General features: G+C 44.2%; 1 long non-coding RNA gene across 1 annotated transcript; it reads left to right on the top strand.

The window, feature by feature from the left end:
• Positions 1–1,127: 1,127 nt before the first annotated feature.
• LOC144157820 (uncharacterized) lies at positions 1,128–10,785 on the top strand. The gene is made up of 3 exons (XR_013319879.1): positions 1,128–1,210; positions 10,174–10,201; positions 10,490–10,785. It is a non-coding gene; the product is annotated as an uncharacterized LOC144157820 (long non-coding RNA).
• Positions 10,786–15,729: the final 4,944 nt, after the last annotated feature.

Here is a 15,729-nt window from a genome sequence, read left to right as displayed (position 1 = left end):
ACAGCGGAGCTGCTCTTACTCGCCGTAAGTTCAGTGTTGCAGGAAGCACCATCTTCCCGTAGGGGAATCCTGAGTAGTATGAGAAGCAGCCATGGGGTCGACTGAAGTTCCCATTAATTTTCAGTTCGTCATTTCCGTTGACGTTCAGTTTCGCGTGCCTTCGTTGTATCAGTAGCTTCTTGACGTAGTTCGAATGAGTGAAGGACATAAGGCGTGTTCGTAGCACATGCTCCCGTCTCGATTTGTAGCGCAGTGCAATAAAGAAAAAAAAAAGATTTGCAGCACAGTGGGAAGAGCGCCACGTACCTCCCGTTGCGGCCAGAGAGTCGAGGGATCGAAACCGGGCGCCGCCTAACTATTCCGTTTTTATAGTGAACTGTGCTGACGTCAGCCCAAACGCCGAAGGGGCTGAAGAGACGCGCATGCGCAGTAGAGTGCGGACGGCGGACAACGATAACGACAACGACTCCAGTGCACCGAGGAATTTCGTTTCCACCTCGAAGAAACATGCTGCAATGTGTGTTTCCCGGTCAAGACACCCAGGAGCCATTATCCCGACTGAATTTTTTTTTCTACCAGATAATCAGGGGCGTAAAAAAATGGATATTGCAGATGTGATTTCAATTTCAGCAGGGTACGCGATGGATTAACAGTCACGCCCCGCATCGCGCACGTACAGACTAATGTATTCCTTTTGCCTAGAAATATTTTCGATTGGAATAAACCTCAGAATACTCAAGCTCTACAGCCATCTATAAGTTTGTTCGAGTCCCACCTTAATTATCATTATAAAATAAATATTCTGTTGTTCTTCGTTGTGTGTGCGTGTGCGCGCGCGCGTGTGTGTGTGTAAATGTGTCACACTATTATTTGCCACAACCCTTTTCACCCGAGCAGAAAGAGAACCTATTCACCTGTGTTGTATTGTACAATTGTTGCCAACCTTATGCATTATTTTAAAACCTTGAAACCACTAGCTAAAATCCTTATCAGGAATCGCAGTATCTAAATAAATAAATAAATAAATAAATAAATAAATAAATAAATAAATAAATAAATAAATAAATATATTCGGCGCAGATACCGGCGCTTTGACTACGATGTGTGCCTGGTAACTGACTGCGTCGGGATCCTGGTTCGGTGAAGGACCCGAGGTGGGGCAACCAAGGGACGGAGTGATCAGTCACAAAAGCACGTGTTCCCCTGACATGTGAGTTGTCGGTTGCGCATTGCCCAGGCCTTGACGCCAGCGCCAAGTTCGTATTTGCGGTGTGCAAGTCAGAAGTGTGTGTGTGTGTGTGTGGGGGGGGGGGGGGGGGGGGGGAGGGGGAGGTGAAGAGACGCCGTTCGTCGGCTCGTTCGCGACTCTTGGAAAGACGCGAAAACGAAGCAGAGGAGAAGAAAGGGGGACGCACAATGAACTGGAACGCAGCAGGTGAAGAAAAACAAACAAAAAGAAGGTTGCTTTCCACACATTGGCTTTTACCGAGAAGAAATACTTTTGATACGATACGTCGCGTAGCTTATTAAAACGAACGTTTCGACAAAAAGAAATGAATCACTTTGGATATGATTTCATTTGACCAGCAACAAGAACCGTTTTCACCGGTTTTCTGCTATAGGCGTGCAGAGGTAACAACGCGGTTCGTGGCTCGCGTAGTGTACGCGTTGGCTTCATTCAACAAGTGTGCGAAGCGGGAGCTTTTTAAGCAAGAATAGCTCTTGGTACATCTCAAAACGCGCAATCCTCGGTAGTGGTGTCTACAGTGGCGATATATATAAGGCCAAAACAGGCTGAAAAACAGCAAATTGAGAAGATGGCCACCAATGTTGGTCTGCAGACGACCGCTAAAGCAGACGACCGTTAAAACTGGCAGGCGAAAATGCGAATACGTACGGATGTTTCCACTCCAGTAGAATGTTCTGTCGATATTATTTGACCGCAAGATCCGGCTCTGATAAGACAGGGAAGAAAAAATTACGCCATCTTCCCGTAGGGGAACCCTGAGTAGTATGCCAAGCAGCCATGGGGTCGACTGAAGTTCCCCTTAGTTTTCAGTTCGTCGTTTCCGTTGACCTTCAGCTTCGCGTGCCTTAGTTGTATCAGTAGCTTCTTGACGTAGTCCGAATGAGTGAAGGACATAAGGCGCGTTCTTAGCACATGCTGCCGTCTCGGTTTGTAGCGCAGTGGGAAGAGCGCCACGTACCTCCCGTTGCGGCCATCGGTGGGATCGAAATCGGGCGCCGCCTAACTATTTCTTTTTATAGTGGACTGCGCTGACGTCAGGCCGAACGCTGACGGGGCTGAAGAGACGCGCATGCGCAGTAGAGTGCGGACGGCCGAAAACGACAACGAGAGAGGTAGGGACACAGCCCCGACCATGAGATGCTTCGCATCTAAAATAACGCTGAAGGCCCATTAACCTCCCTACACGGGCACGTTGCGCCGATGTTTTCTTCCCGAAAAGCAGCACCATTAGACACATGTAGTGGTTTTGTGGAAGGATTTTTTCCCCGTTTTTTTTTTAATTCGACATCTGGCGTGAAATTTACTTTGCCTTGGCGTGGGCGCACTGCTCAAGATGTCGAGCCGTAATTACCATGATTCAGGTCACCCAAGCGCACAAACAGAAGGCATCTACGGTAACGCCAATGCATGATAACAAAAGCCGCGACAAAATAACGATATGTCAATGTGGCAAAGATCGCAAGAGGTTAGTAGCGGTTGCTGTATTCAGACAATTAGGTTGTAAAAATGTGACAGAAAGGCGACGCATTTTTCTGGGGTTTTTTTTCTTTACTCCGTAAACAATTTTACTTTTTCAAACAACGTCTCTGTTTAGTGTTCAATGTTCAATTTATTTTTATCTGTGTGTCGTCGTGAGAGCTATGGTACCCTTCAGTCCATCGATACTTTTTTTTGCCCTACCTAAGCGCAAATTCGACTGCTTGCCGCCCGACCATAGATTAACCACGTATCGATGGTTCCTTCGCTGTAAATGAACTCTGCCATCCCTTCGACACAAAGGAAACCTTAGGCATGTTTGGGATAAAATATGGGAAAGCAGCCAGATTGTTTTAAGAAAAAGACCATCCATTCCTAAAGAATGTTGAGAGAAACGCAAAAGCTAGAAGTGCGTCCAACCATCACGGAAAGTGCATCCGGTTGCAATAACTTTCAAACTTTCAGAGTCCCAAATAGCAAACGAAGAGCGAACCCATGTGAGGATGTCGCGCACTACGTAAACGCATCATATACGAACAGTCTAAACGTATACCGATACGTGGTTTATGAGTTAAATGTATACTACTGCAGTCTTTCCATGTGTGTATTCTTATCTAACCCGTGGATTATCTTTATTTCTGATCGATTGATTTATTTTCGGGTGATCTGAAGTGTTTCGCCTCTGAAATCGGCGAGACGATTTCTGAAGCCGCTCTCAAGTACAGCGTGTAAGAACCCCTGCGTCCAGCCAGGTTTCGTACAGTACTACAGTGAAGACCGGACGAGAGAAAAGAGCGCCGTCGCTCCCGAATTCCCGTGTTTTCGAGTTTATAACTCCATTGGGCTAACGTTTATGCGCAGTAGCGGGATGGGAAGAACCGGGTATGCACCAACACGACGCTAGGCCTAACGCTGCGGTTTGAGGCCAAATAGCGTCAACCGGTGCCTGCAGTCACGACGTAATTTGCTTGACATGCGCTAAAGCTGAACTTTAAGGTGATATAACGTTAGTCCAAAACATAATATGTTACGCCTAACGTAACTCAGTTGAGGTATAACGTGGTCAACCGGTACGCATTGGGAATTACTCCTGAAGACCATATTTTACTTCACCCCGAATAAACTATCACTCCTCCTTCTCCACTTATATGTACCCAACGTGCTTCAAGCTACCGGTACCAGATGACGTCGTAGCAACTTAAACCCAAATGTTAGGCCTAAAATTCAATGCTCCGCAAATACCCGACAGTTACTGCCCACCAAATGTTATGGTGATGACTCGGTTTTTATGTCGCAGGGCCGACTACGGACAAAGAGAGCTAAAAAGGTTATTTCATGTCAGTGGTGTGAAAGTAAATACTGAAGCCCTTCAGTAAAAATAAAGGTGAAATGAATTTAAAGCCAATAAAGATGGCTGGTCTAAATGGCCAGGTTGTGATTATGCGTTTCATGAAATGAGGTGCAAAAATTAGATTTCTGTTAATTACTTGAAATCGCGCTTAATAGAAAACATTGGATCGTCGGCTATGAAGAAAGATGAATTTAGTGGAACGTATGTCTGTGAAATTCCGGGAATCGTTTGCACCTTGTTGTGTCGAGTGCTTTTCATTGAATGAGGATGCGGATTGTATACGGAGTACCCAGAAATGTGAACATATAAGCAGCGAGCAAGGTGTTGAAACGCGCTAAACAAATTTGCGCTGCTGCAACACACGCTGCTAAGACACGCACCAAGCAATGAATAAAACAATCAATTATTTATGAGTTACGCACTAGAAAATTCGACCACAAAAACTCTGTGCGCGTTCTCGGAATCCGGTACGCGTATACGGTGAAGCTTAGCGGGGTGACACACACACGCACGCACACACACAAACAAAGGGATAGTAGGCTTTGTGGGCGGAAATTCGCGCTGCTTTTTTTTGTTCTCACGCTATTCGATGTTTAGCGCAGCCAAATCGTTCCATTAAAAAAAATGACCACGTATATGCTCACTTCTCTGCAAATAATAATAATAATAATTTGTTTATTGATCCACAATGACAATACAGTTATTGTCGACCAAAGACGAGAGTCTTCTGGTAGCGCTGCCGCGTATACCCTGCCACGCTCACCCTCGATAAACACGGTGGATATTTGCTCAGGTTTTTGTTGTTGTTGTTGTTGTCGTCGTTGTTGTTGTTTTGCATTTATTCGAGACAATTCTCGCACAAGTATTGTCTCGAGTGAAAAGCTAAAGGCAAAGAAATGCCTTAATAAGTGGTCATGCCACCCCTTACATGGCAAAGAAAAACCAAGCAGTTCCGACATACCAGAAATCAAGCAAGCAATAGGTACAACACGACAAATATATTGAGATAACAAGCGCTTTTGGCTAACACAGTTCAAACTCCTTACACAATATTCACTTGCATCAGGCACTTGGATACAGAGAAAACATTTTCCAAGATCTATAAATTAGTGCATGCAACATAAATATACAAAATGAAGTACACAATATACGATATTTTCTTGTGTATACAAATGAACTAACAAGTCATTTTTACTGTTTAAAATAAAAGGAATGAAATAATTGTCTAGTGCTCATTAATTCACACAACCTGTGCTACTCTGCAGGAAGAAAATTGTTTCTTGATTTAATTTTAAACCCATGTCGCGAGATAGTAGTTTGAATTAGAACAGATACTGCAGGGTACCGATTCAACAGATGTGGTATTTGCGAAACCAATAGCAGGTGCCCATAAGTTGTCCTAACACGAGTTTTTGCTATCAGTTCGTTTCTTAATTCATAGGGACTTGTCTTTTCGTGATATTTCATGGTGAATATATCTTTGCCTGTTTTGTATTGACGATAAAATTCTAAAGTCGTAATTTGCATAGGTCTAAAAATCTGTACTCCCAAGACTGACGTAAGGCGTACAACTTTCTTGGAGCAAAATATTACTACCAACTGCCCGCAGAGCTCTTTTTTGTAAAGTCATCATATTGTTTAGACTTTTCTGTGTAGTTGTCGACCATACTAAAAAACAGTATCTTAACTTGAAATGCGAAAAACATCTGTCGTTTAATTGTGGTTGGAGCACAAAAGCGCAGTCTATATAAAGCCCATGTTGCCCTGGAAAGGTCCTTCCGTCAATTCAATGTCCCCTGCTTCCACTGCTTACGTACCATCTGTTGGAATAGTTCGTTACTGTTTGACTTGGAATGCCGCCGCGAAGGCTTTTATATTTTGGGATCACAATATTGTTTTCAACGCGTATTTCTGATCTGCTATAGAAAAATCAAGCTCACATCTATTTTCAATTAAGCAAGCATTGCGAGTAACAGTTGTGCATTGATGTTTTCTTTCTAATATACCTGTTTCCTTTTTGCTCACCAATGTTAAGAACGATGAACATTGCTACGAGATTTAGAAGTTTGGAAATTTTTAGTCTACATAAACGTATCGTGCAAGAATATACTTACTCTTGGCCGGGCGGCTGAACAGACAGACAGACAGACAGACAGACAGACAGACAGACAGACAGACCAAAATTTCTGGGTTTAAGTAGCCCAAGAAAGACTATCGTCTTTAAAAAGAACGCCGTCGCTCTCGAATTCCCGTGTTTTCGAGTTTATAACTCCATTGGGCTAACGTTTATGCGCAGTAGCGGGATGGGGAGAACCGGGTATGCACCGACACGGCGCTAGGCCTAACGCTGCGGTTTGAGGTCAAATAGCGTCAACCGGTGGCTGTAGCCGCGACGTAATTTGCTTGACATGCGCTAAAGCTGAACTTACTTACCAGTGGGACCCTTACTATTTGGAACCTGCACGATTGCTGTTGCTTGTCTTTTCTTTTTCTGTGCTTTTTTTTTTTATAACTGAACATGTGTAATCTGGTAATCTGGTGGTAGTTTCCTCTGATCTGCTTTTTTTTTTTTGCTTTGTTGTTGTTGTGCTGACTGGTGCATGTCAGTCACTATTTTTCTTTTTCTTTCTTTTTTGTTGTCTTCCCTATATGTATTTGCCCCCCACCCCCCCCCCCCCCCTTTATGTAATGCCTTCGGGCCCTTAAGGAACGAATAAATGAAATGAAATGAAAATGAATAAGGTGATATAACGTTAGTCCAGAACATATTATGCTACGCCTAACGTAACTCAGCTGAGGTATGACGCGGTCAACGGTACCCATTCGGAAATACTCTTGAAGACCATATTTTACATCACCTCGAATAAACTCTCATTTTTCCTTCTTCGCTTATATGTACCCAACGTGCTTAAAGCTGCCGGTACCCGATGACGTCGTAGCTACTTAAACCCAAATGTTACGCCTAAAATCCAATGCTCCGCACATACCCGACAGTTACTGCCCACCAAATGTGTTTTTATGGCGCAAGTACGACTACGGACAAAGAGAGCCAAAAGAGTTATTTCATGACAGTGGTGTGAAAGTAAATACTAAAGCCCTTCAGTAAAAATAAAGGGTGGAATCAATTTAAGGCCAATAAAGATGGCTGGTGTCAGGTTCAGGTAATTGTGATTATGCCTGGTATGAAATGAGCTGTAAAAAATGTATTTCTATTAAATACTTCAAAACGCGCTTAATAGAAAACATTGGATCGTCGGCTATGAAGAAATATGTATGTAGTGGAACGTATGTCTGTAAAATTCCGGGAATCGTTTGCACCTCGTTGTGTAGAGTGCTTTTCATTGAATGGGGATGCGGATTGTATATGGAGTACCCAGAAATGTGAACATACAAGCAGCGAGGTGTTAAAACGCGCTGTGCAAACAAATTTGCGCTGCTGCAGCGTGGGTTACAACACACACTGCTAAGACATGCACCAAGCAATGAATAAAACAATCAATTATTTATGAGTGAAGCACTCGAAAAGTCGACCACAAAAAGTCCGTGCCCGTTCTCGGAATCCGGTATGCGTACGGTGAAGCTTAGCGGGGTTACACACACACGCACACACACACACAAACAAAGGGATAGTAGGCTTTGTGGGCAGAAATTTGCGCTGTTTATTTTTACGGTATTCGATTTTCAGCTTAGCCAAATCGTTTCATTAGGAAAAAATCACCACGCATATGCTCCCTTCTCTGTAAATAATAATAATAATAATAATAATAATTTGTTTATTCATCCATAGTGATAATGCAGTTATTGTCGACCAAAGACGAGAGTCTTCTGGTAGCGCTTCCGCGTAACCTGTCACGCTCACCCTCGATAAACACGGTGGATATTTGCTCAAGTATTTGTTGTTGTTGTTGTCGTTGTTGTTATTTTTTGCATTTATTCGAAACAATTCTCGCACAAGTATTGTCTCGACTGAAAAGTTAAAGGCAAAGAAATGCCTTAAGAGGCCATGCCACCCCTTACAAGGCACAAAAAAAACCAAGAAGTTCAACATACCAGAAATCAAGCAAGCAATAGGTACAACACGACAAATATATTGAGATAACAAGCGCTTTTGGCTAACACAGTTCAAACCCCTTACACAATAATCACTTTCATCAGGCAACTGGATACAGAGGAAAGATTTTCCAAGATCTATAAATTAGTGCATGCAACATAAATATATAAAATGAAGTACACGATACACAATATTTTTTGTGTATACAAATGAACTAACACGATATTTTACTGTTTAAAGGAAAAAGGAATTAAATAATTGTCTAGTGCTAATGCACACAACACGTGCTACTCTGCAGGAAGAAAATTGTTTCTCGATTTAATTTTAAACCCATGTCGCAAGATAGTAGTTTGAATTAGAACAGATACTGCAGGGTACCGATTCAACAGATGTAGTATTTGTGAAACCAATAGCTGGCCCCCATAAGTTGTCCTAACACGAGTTCTTGCTATCAGTTCGTTTCTTAATCCATAGGGACTTCTGTTTTCGTGATGTTTCATGGTGAATATATCTTTGCCTGTTTTGTATTGACGATAAATTTCTAACGTCGTAATTTGCATAGGTCTAAAAATCTGTACTCCCAAGACTGACGTAAGGCGTACAACTTTCTTGGAGCAAAATATTACTACCAACTGCCCGCAGAGCTCTTTTTTGTAAAGTCATCATATTGTTTAGACTTTTCTGTGTAGTTGTCGACCATACTAAACAACAGTAACTTAACCTGAAATGCGAAAAACATCTGTCGTTTAATTGTGGTTGGAGCACAAAAGCGCAGTCTATTTTAAGCCCCTGTTGCCCTGGAAAGGTCCTTCCGTCAATTCAATAATCAACAACATCGAATCACTTCAAAACCGCGCAGTTCGCTTCATCTTTTCAGACTACTTCCGTCATTCCAATGTCACTGAGTTGAAAATTCGTGCAGAACTGCTCGACTTGTCGCAACGACGCACAGCTGCAAGGTTATCACTTTTTCACAAACTTTATCACCACCCATTGCTTCATAACGATTTCTTTTCTTCACCAGCTTCCATTCTTCCCAGACACGACCATCCTTTCAAAGTGAAGAGTTTACTATGTCATACATTGCACTATTCTCGGTCATTCGTTCCGCGTACAATCATTGACTGGAACGCATTGCCATCACACATAGCCACCGTCATTGATGCTGTTAATTTTAATCAACTAATACTCACTGAAGTTGTGAATTGAAAACAAAACTATCGCTTATTTATTGTATAATTTCTGACAGATTGTTCTTTTTCTAAAAAGTTTTGTTTGTTGTTGCTTCTACAGAGTTAATTTTTTACGCGTTATTTCGAGCTAACATTACATATATCATATTTGTGTTCGCGCATGCGTTGTCCTTTTTATGTTCTATTTTTCCCAGTGTATATATTTTGTTCATATGTTTGTTTCTGCTGCACTGACTACCCCCTATGTAATACCCTCCTGCGTGAGGGCCTTCAGGGGTACTTTGAATAAATAAATAAATAAATAAAATAAATTTCCCCTACTTCCACTGCTCACGTACCATCTGTTGGAATAGTTCGTTACTGTTTGACTTGAAATGTCTCCGCGAAGGCTTTTGTATTTTGGGATCACAATATTGTTTTCAACCCGTATGTCTGATCTGCTATAGAAAAATCAAGCTCACATCTACTTACAATTACGGAAGCATTGCGAGTAACAGTTGTGCATTGATGTTATCTTTCAAATATACCTGTTTGCTTTTTGCTCACCAATGTTAAAAACTATGAACATTGCTACGAAATTTAGTAGTTTGGAAACTTTTAGTCTATATAAACATATCGTGCAAGAATATACTTACTTTTGGCCGGGCGGCTGAATCGGCAGACAGACAGACAGACAGACAGACAGACAGACCGACAGACAGACAGACAGACAGACAGACCAAAATGTTGTCGTTTATGTACGCCAGGAACGAATATCGTCTTTAAACGCATTTATAAAACATTCACGAAATGAAAAGTCCCTATAACCTCACTTTTTTTTTCTTACACGGTAATTGTTTCACGTTTGTTGCAGTAAGAAACTGGAGTGCGGGGTGCCACAGGTACGAACAAGAAGAAACTTCGCCAGCACTGTAGGAAACAACTCCGTATAAACGTATCGGAACGTTTTGAGACCCATGGCAACAGCACGACGTCAGTGATGCAGTTTTGTTACAGTGTGCTACGTTAAATGTCGCCTGAGGTTAAGCATGCCCGGAAACAGCTGTACATTTCTCGGGATATAGCGAAAGGTCATTTGTCTTAACTAAACCACATTGTGCCGTGTTCCCTCCTCTGTTCGTCCCTGTCTTTCTCTCTTCTCAATTGTTTTTCTTTTCTTTTTTGTGCAGAAAGCGTTAAGCATCGATTATCAACTCGCCCCAAACATACGCCGTATTATGCTTTCGGAATCTGCAACCAGTGACGCAAGAAACGTTCGGGTGAACCGAGGAGCATCATTCCGAATTGCCTGCGTTCAACAAGGACGTGATTTCCGTGCAGAATTGTACTGCCAAGCGCTCTGATTTCCTTTTCTTATCACTTGTCACTATATTCTACTGTCAGTGTTGGCCACCGCCTTTAGCCGATCGGACGAACAACCGTTGACAGGTCCTCTGTTACACAACACTTATTCTTTTTTGAAATGCAGCGCAAATACTACAGAAGTCGCAGGAGGTGAAGATACGCCTGCGACTTTTACCTGGAACCTGTTAGTGTGTTTTTCCAAATCATGCTTCTATCGTGTACTATCGCGAGCAATATGAAAGGGAACACGGGAACGCGTGGAAAACAGCCTCGAAAGAGACTCGGAGCGATACGTGGATAGCGCTGTGAAAATCAAAGGGGGGAGGAGGGCGCTCTTCCACTAACTGTTGGCACTCCCACCACGCTGGGATCTCTACAAAGCAGCAGCTTACGTCATTTCGCCGATAGCATGGTATCGTCCGACAGGCAATCAGACGGTAATGGGTGCAATTGAGTGACTTACACCGATTCATTATCCATTCATTTACCCATTCTCTTTTTTTTACTTCGCACAACCCCTTGATAGTACTCTTAGACCAAGCTTGACCTGTAATTCAAACCGATTCTTTATTTGAATCAACGCACCCAGTTGTCAGTGAAACCTCAAACAGCGGCGGCGCTCGAACCCAGGATGACAGACGAATAGATAAAAAAAAAGAAACATTGATAAACTGTCTCTCGGGCGACTTTGTTGCGCAAATTTCGTTCCGAAAAATTCAGATCACACGCATCAGTGGCCCACGCAGAGCAGTCAACTGATTTTGTAGCCTCCATATGCCTCGAGTGATTCTCGAACAGCGGGAAAGTACAAAAGAAATGTCTGAAAGTGGTTAGCAGCGCAATATTGCTCTCGTGATACGCCGCCCTTTTAAAAACGGTTAACCGGATTATTCAGGCTTTTCGAGACGAAGGACAAACAAACGATGCGCTGCACCGCAGGCGACGCCGATCAACAACGAACGACCAAGACCTCTGCATCGTGGCTGCCGTCAGCGACAAACCATTTCAAAGTGCGAAGGACGTTCGCAGTGCACTTGGCCAGGACAACTTGAGCGACAGCGCGGTACGGCGAAGGCTTAGAGAAGCAGGACTGCGAAGTCGCATCGCGGCACACAAACCTCTGCTCACCGCAGCCAACAAAGCAGGTCTCTGAGGTTCGCTACTGAACACCGCAGCTAGAGCGAGAGCGAACGCAAGTATGCGGTTTTCTCTGATGAGTCCACGTTCTGGAGCCGCTGGGACCAACGAGAGGAAGTGTGGCGGAACGAACACACACGCTTTAGTCCGCAGAATATCCAGGAGGTGGCCGCCAGGGGACGCATGTCTGTGAACGTCTGGGGGCGATTTCCCACGAAGGCCCACTGGTGATAATTGATGGGAGGTACGCCAGGGCTGCGTATTGTACTCGGACATGGTAAAAGGTGCGACAAGACGGGACCCATGAAGAGGATAGTCCACGATTGCAGCTGTCGATTGCAACTAGCGTTCGGCCCGTCTCTTCCTTTGTCCCCGTCTTGTCGGGCCTTTTACGGTATCGTAGTCGTATCACCGACTAGCCCAAACTTCTGCGTTGAATAGTATTGCACTCTGCTCGAGCACTACATGATCCTCTATGTGTTGAACGGGACGCACCCATTCCCAGCAGGACTTGTCTTCCGTTCACACATCGAAGGACGTGGCGCGCCTTTTGGAAGAGCGACGGGTAAGGCAACTTCAGTGGTGCGCCAAGGGTGCCGACGTGAAGATTACAGAGCATATTTGGGGCCGTATCAAAGTGAACCTCTCGATGTTGTCCCTGGAATTGGCGAACTCCGACCCAACTATGGGAAGCAACAGAACATGAGTGGAAGCGCCTTCAACGTGACACCGCACTCATCGAGGCTCTCTGCGTGTTTCTGCTCCGAAGAATAGAGGCAGTCGTTCAAGTCGGCGGTGGCATGGCGCGTTATTATAGGCCACCAACGACCAAACAAAGGAGGAGCTTGGATGACGCTATTGCCGTATTAAAGACGATAGTGTTTCTTGGGCTGCTTAAACCCAGAAATTTTGGTCTGTCTATATGTCTGTCTGTCCGTCTGTCGGTCTGTGACTCGATTCAGCCACCCGGCCAAAATAAAACAATGTTTGCGCAAGAGTCTTATATAGTCACAGCTAAATCTACCCGTCTAAGTCCGGTGTAATGTTCGTACCTGTCAACATTGTTGAAGAAGAACAAGACATTACGCAAATATAAGAGAACAAATTAATACAGAAGTCATGTTTGCAGTGTTCCTTTATAAAAAATCATACATGCTTCACTTTGGCGAAATTAAATACTTCATCAACTCCAGAAAAAAAATTCACTCCGCCATCGCTTGCTGTCGCCCGCGCCACTATAGCTTCTTGCGGAATTTTAAGGAATCAACCGGCAACAGTTACGAAAGGTTCCACTAGATAGGTTTCACGTTCTGCTTGCAACGCACGTGGAGTATGGAAACGCGGTTCTATAAACGTTGAAGTAGGGCGCCTCGATTCACGCGCGTCTTCGCCGTACGGCAGCGTTGGCATCGAGACACCCGGTTTGGAGCAGTGGAACGCGGGAAATTTAAAATGATTTATGCAAACCTTTGGCGTCTTTACCTTGGGACTAGCGCGACGCAAGAGGAACAACATGAGAGGTGAGCGGGAAAGCGAAGGGAGGCATTTACTTGGCAAAAGTCAATAAAGACCATCGTCTTTCGACGACATTTGCAACGAAAGAAGCAGATACGCGGCCAATTTTTTCATTTGCTTCTGCGTCTTTTAAACATTGGGCAAGCGCCAATAAACTTATTTTCAACTCACCTTAGAGCTCTTTTTTGCGCTTTACAAGATTGACCATGAATCAATATCGAAGTAAGGAACAGTGCTACCTGTTGTAACGAATCGGCGCAAAAAGTTGCCAGTGACGCATTACCTAACAGAGTTATCACTGTCTGCTGGCGATACGAAGCTTCGTAATTTGCAGACGCAAGCGTAGAGTTTCTTACAATATACACTAGAGAGGAATCTGGCGCTAGCGTCTATGCGATTCACATCAAGGCCATTTGTGTAGTCATGGGCTGTCATTACATTGTGCGCTCGCCTAGTTTCATCATTGGATTGGATTGAAACGCTTTAGTGGCCGTATATTCAAACACAAAATCACAAAGAATGGTGTGTTATTATATAAGTGGAACATAAAACAGGCTGTTTAAAGGCTAATGAAAAAGGAAGCAAAGTGTATTTTCGCAGGAACGGTTGTGCCTACTGTTCTTCAGTCCAAGCTGGTAGTTAACAACAATTTCAATATTTTGTGGGAAACTCATTACAGAGTTTTTTGGTTACATTTATTATTATTTCAGATAATAAGTTGCTTGAAGAGTTCGGAAAGCTTTTTGAGCGTGCCTACGAAAACGTCGTCTTCGTGATGAACCGGTGCACCGACCGTCAGCTACAGTTTAACAAAACTTGTTGTTGAGTGAGTTGGTTCCTACCTGAAAAAAGAAAACATGGCGTTAATTAAACAGTCGCGGACGAAGACAAGATAGGACAGATATAGGCACCCGTATCTGTCGTATCTTGACTTCGTCGAAGAACGTTTTGCTTCTTTTTTTTTTTTTCGTTAGCTGCAACTTTCGAAGCGGCATATTACCCGCTCAGTGATACGTCCGCCGACTGCGGCATGACCAACGTCAGGTACGATCACGCACTGCCTGTCTTTTCACCGAACATGGCTACCACACAACAGGGAAGATTTCGGCTTCCTCGTTGATTGATTGTAGGTTTTAACGCGCCGACGCAACGCAGGCGATGAGGCGCGCCGTAGTGGAGGGCTCCGGATTAATTTTGACCACCTGGGGATCTTGATTGATTGTAGGGTTTAACGCGCCGACGCAACGCAGGCGATGAGGCGCGCCGTAGTGGAGGGCTCCGGATTAATTTTGACCACCTGGGGATCTTTAACGTGCGCCGAAATCTCGTACACACGGGCGTTTTTGCTTTTCGCCTCCATCAGAAAAGCGGCCGCCGCGGCCGGGAATCGAGCCCGCGACCTCGTGCTCAGCAGCGCAACGCCTTAGCCACTGAGCCACCGCGGCGGGTCGGCTTCCTCGTAGCTCGTAGATGTGTTAATGCATAGTGAAGAAAGCAAATCCCAAAAACCGCTTAAGAATCCAATAGTCATGCCAAGCCCAAGCCAAAGATCCAAAGACCGTGGGGGTTATGGGAAGACCCCAAGAGGGGTCTTCCCATAACCCCCACGACGACATAGCTTCTCAGGTGCAGTTTCCTCTCTAGTATACCCACTAAGAAACTCTATGCCCATAGCTATCTTAGGGTGTTACTACGTGTTCCTGTGTTCCCCATCGTATTACTCATAATATCAAACCCCTTGTAAATAAAATTCAAATTCAAGGAAACACGCTTCCTTCCCGTCAAATGTTCTGGTATTTGCAGTATTCTTCCGAGGAGTCATTGCTCGCACTTTTTGCAGACAGTTGCCGCATACCGCAGATCCATCTCCAGTGGTGTTAACTGCAATGCACACAGGTCACTGCGCATGCGCGTACGGGCTGTGCTCAGCAACGTACGCCTTCAGTGAAAAAGACTTTTTACCACCTGAAACACCGCGTGCCGGCATTCTTCACATGTCATACAGTCGAACACGGATATATCGAACTCCAAGGGGATCGCGAAATAGTTCGATATATGAAAAATTCGATATAAAAAATATGGGCTCTGAGACCTCACCTATGGCGGACGATCACTTACCGATCGTCGCATTCAAGAATGAAAACTAATTACGCACTCACGACGCAACAGGACGCTTTAATTCCGTGAAAAAAAATCGCTGATCATGGCCTGCTTCTTCGTCCTGGAAATAAAATTAAAGACACTGGTCTCGATCTTTTCGAGGCTGCACAACTAGAACATTCCAGCAGTACGCTGCGCCTTCGCACACCATGCACAACACGCACGCAAAAGAAGAACAGCGCGCACGTACCACAAGAACTTTGAAGGTAACAATTCCAAGGCTCTCTGAACGGACTCCAACAAAGCGCTCGCG

This window comes from Haemaphysalis longicornis, unplaced genomic scaffold (assembly GCF_048455015.1).
Source record: "Haemaphysalis longicornis isolate Haplotype H1 unplaced genomic scaffold, Haemaphysalis longicornis Haplotype H1 scaffold_10, whole genome shotgun sequence".
Taxonomy (NCBI): Eukaryota; Metazoa; Arthropoda; class Arachnida; order Ixodida; family Ixodidae; genus Haemaphysalis; species Haemaphysalis longicornis.
The sequence above is the reverse complement of the archived record's forward strand: the minus strand, read 5'-3'. Positions and strand labels throughout refer to the sequence as shown.